This window comes from Henckelia pumila, chromosome 2 (assembly GCF_033568475.1).
Source record: "Henckelia pumila isolate YLH828 chromosome 2, ASM3356847v2, whole genome shotgun sequence".
In the NCBI taxonomy this organism is placed as follows: Eukaryota; Viridiplantae; Streptophyta; class Magnoliopsida; order Lamiales; family Gesneriaceae; genus Henckelia; species Henckelia pumila.
In genome coordinates, this window is record NC_133121.1 from 141,316,709 (window position 1) to 141,320,901 (window position 4,193).

At 39.4% G+C, this 4,193-nt stretch overlaps 1 long non-coding RNA gene across 1 annotated transcript; it reads left to right on the top strand.

Annotated features, from left to right (window-relative positions):
• The first annotated feature begins 3,209 nt into the window (after positions 1-3,209).
• Positions 3,210-3,842, top strand: LOC140880164 (uncharacterized). Its single transcript, XR_012149602.1, has 3 exons — positions 3,210-3,318; positions 3,613-3,668; positions 3,770-3,842. It is a non-coding gene; the product is annotated as an uncharacterized lncRNA (long non-coding RNA).
• The last annotated feature ends 351 nt before the right edge of the window (positions 3,843-4,193 follow it).

Genomic DNA, 4,193 nt, shown 5'->3' on the forward strand with positions numbered 1-4,193 from the left:
GCACGCCCATCTAGAAGATAGCCAAGGGTCTCCACCTTCTGCTCCTCGGTGCATTGGAAAGTCTGAAAAGTCATCTCCATGCGGTCTAACCAGTTCTCCGCATCCTCCGGAGACTCACCTCCAACTAAGGGCTTAGGACCCATAGCTAAGAATCGACGCACAGTGAAACGCTCGTCGTCATGGTGACGATGACGCCGTTCTCGACGAGGCTCCCGGTCGGCATCACCCCAACGCCCACCAACACTGCCATGAGAACTCTGGTCGTCACGATTTGACATCTACAAAAATACCTCAAGATGAGACTAAATCCCAAGAATTCTTTTGCATGCTCTGATACCATAAATGTAGTGACCCTTAATCGGATTACCTACTAAACAGAACTTAGGCATGCAATTAACTTAATTAAACAGATATCAGAATAAAACTGCGGAAACCAGAAATAGTTTACAACCCCAAGTAAAGGAATCTGTAATTTATCCAATAATATACAACCAAATCGAATAGCTGTATAAACCCAAAACGACAGTAATAAAACCTAAGCGAAGCTCCAGCTGGCCAACCACTGACTAGCCTCTCCTGGATCCACCCTCCTCGTCCAATCGCAAACCTGCCCCATGGAATAGGGTGTCCAGAAAATACAGAGTACGAGACGTGAGCATAAAACGCTCAGTGCGAGAGTATGAGTATACATGCATGCAAAGTGAACTTCCTATAGACTCGAGGTCAAGGATCAGATAACAGAGACAGACCGGGCCCTGGTATGTAGCACGCTGTGCCGTCGCTTCAGGAGGTGGCTCCCATACCGAGATAACCGTGGACACGCCGGACCCAAATCGATGGAAGTCCATCCACTAACAGGATAGGGTACAACCCTACTAACAGACATCTCGAAAGAGATACAGCAAGATGCAAATGAATGCAGTATAATATCATGGCATATAAATCATGCAGTCACATAATACATGCATACTCAGTCAGGATATCTCGAACAGTACTTTCGTACCTCAAAACAGTGCAAGCTCTACCAACTCTAGGTCCACGCCTATAGCCTGCTCTACACTGCCAAATGATACTACTATCATTAAAGTGCTCTAAAAGCCTTAACTAAGCTATTGCATACTCCTAAATATTTATAGAAAGCAAAGGCTATACCTTCGTCCGTCGTTAGCCCTTTGTTGTCGATGCCTCCAGAATTTGGGCACAACTCCGCTACGACTATCGAACGCCTCGCCGACCTCCGGACCAAGCCTAAGAAGACTAGAACAGCTCCAAAAGGACTAGAATGGAAAGGAGAACTCGGAATTGGAAAATGAAAGTGAAGTCTCGGCCTTCTATTTATAGACAACGATCGGAACTTCCGATCCTTGATCGGAACATCCGAACCTCGATCGGAACGTCCGATCCTGCCATCGGAGCTTCCAAAGATCCTGATCTGCCACGTGTCAAAATATCACTTGTTGACTCCGGATAGGGGTGATCGGAGCTTCCGGTCCTGATCAGAGCTTCCGATCCAACCACACGTCATGCCTGACGTAATAACATCGGTGCCTCCGATCGCTCATCGGAGCTTCCGATCGTGCCTTCGGAGCTTCCGATCCGTCCGATACCCAATTCAATTAATTAGCATTAATCCTTTAATTACTCAATTAGGGTACGGGCTACTACAAAATCGCTGTCCACTTCCGCCTGAAATCTGAAATCATTTTAGGGGTTTGTTGCTCGCACCCTAAGCTTCATTTCAAGCCTTCAATCGACACTTTTGAGCAAGAAATAGAGTTTGACGAAGTGTGTTCGCGAGTTGTTTTGCACGATTTCTTCCAATCCCAATTTCTTCAGTTTCTGACCGATTTCTCGCCATTTCTATGATATTTTGGTTGTTTATAGGTTGGATTTGAAGCTTGGAACTATCCTACTCCAAGCCCTAATTTTGCAGCTGGTTTCACGTTTTCGGGGAGTTTCCGACAGAGTAGCGCATTGTTCGGATTTCAGATAAGTTTGGATTTGAGTTGGACAATTTTTTGCTTATTTTCAGCTTTTAACTCGATATTTTAGTTCGTTATCGTGAGGTTCAGTGGGCTGCTTGGAGTTGAAAAAGTATCCCCTTGATTTATTTCAAATTTTATTGCAATTATCCCATTATTATTGATATATAAATCTGTTATTCTTGTAGATGTCGAATTATTTAAGTGTGATGTTGATAGGAAAGATTGTTTCTGTTACAAAGTTTACATATATGTATATAGGTACATCTTTGAAAAAGATGGAGGATCAAAAGGTTGTCATTGTTCGATTTGTCATTGGCAAAAGGTATGTTTTTTTTGCTCTGACCTTCTTTCAGCATTTGTATATGCACTAGATTGGTGTTGCTCTCATTGGAGTTTTCTAGAGTCTAATTTACCATTTACTACTCATCGTCGGCACATAATGATTTAATTGCCACAATCTTGGGAATTAGCTCCCAAATGATTTGATATTTTTTGTTGTATTCAAATTCCACTTCCTATGTTGCCTCATTTTTCTCATTTTGTTTGTTACTGCGATAATTAATCATTGGCATGGTCGTTTTTCCTAGACTGTACATGTTTATTAATTCATTACCACCTTTCGAATGTTGGTTTACAGTGAAGATTAACTATCTTAGTATTATATAAAATGATTTTTTTTTCAAAAAAAAAAACATTGACTATGTTAGTTTTCCTGTCAATTCGATGTTTTGATAATCTTTGGCTGTAATGCATATGTATGGATTCTCCCACACTCCCCACCTCGTCTCTTATTAGTATCTAATTGTTTGATTATAAATCCTAGTGTCATGATTTTTTTGATGCAAAGGCGTGTTGGTGCTAGTACTCAGATCCTGCTCTTCTTCAAATGGTCCTCGCTCTGTTTATTGCTGGTTTTCCATTTTGTTTTCCTTCTTCTTGATCTCCAACAGGTTGAATTGAGACGGTCTTTTAGTGAAAATTTGATGACCCATATTTTTTTTATCGGTGCCAAAGGAACACTATCAATCTTTGATTTCATATCTTTTAGTTCTTTTGTTCGTACTCAAATTATTTTGTACTGAAATATTTCTGAGAACCTTTGATTAGAGTGGGTTTGTACTTCGTATATATAATTGGTTGGTGGATCCTGATAATGTTAGATCAATTCAAGAAGACACGGCGGAACCATTGCTTGAAGCAGAATAGGTACTTGTGGCTACAAAGGAAGCCCTTAAATGGAAGATTGCTCAAGCTGCTGCCAAAGACTTCTAGTCCTGGACTGCCAAAGTGCTTTGAAGTGTATATATGTGCAAAGATTTGAAATTTCAAGAAGGTAAAACTTTATAATTACTTTGAAAGTTTGAGTTTTTCAATTGGGTAAAATGTGATTATCCTGTTAAATCTATAGTATATCTGTGATATAAACAGTAGGTCCCCGCGGATTCCATATAGGATTCATTTTGATATAACCTACCCGTCAAATGAAAAGTTAAGTGTATATATATGTTGCGGTTAAAGAAGACGTTGCTGCAATAATACTTGCTTAGTGTGGCATGCTTTCTTGTTTTCGTTTTTTTTTTAATTTTGTCATTTTTTCCATTTTTACTCAATTCCTCCTCTGTTTTAGACAAATTTGGAGCAGCATTGATGGTGGTACAATCCGATATCAGTGGCAAAATAGCAGTAAGATATTCTCCATACTTGATATATTCTTGTAGGTTAAGTTGATGTCAATTTTTGTTGGATGCCAAAGCTGATGTTATCTATTCATTAACTTTTCACAGGTTGGAATCTAAGTAATGTTAATCTTTGAAATACATTTTAGGTGACTTTTGTCCAAATTCTCCAAACAGCAGGTTCAACGAGGGTGGACTCAACTACTTGGGCAACCCAAGCTTGGTGCATGCTCAGAGCATCTTGTTTATTAGATATTTAATATTCTATAATATATCCCTTTGCTGTAACATATTAAATAAATAAATATATATATATACATGGATATATATAGATTTCAGCAACCCCAATTTCTCTTGATATCTGGATTTTGGATAATAACGCTTGAAGAATTAGTTTCTGTTCTCATGCCACAAACAAACGTACAATCAGGATTTCTGGTACTTTTTAGTTTTAATGGTCGAGAAAGAGTAAGTATTTTGTGTCGAGATTCTTCGTCCTTTGTCAATCGCGATCATGATGCGGATGACTTCA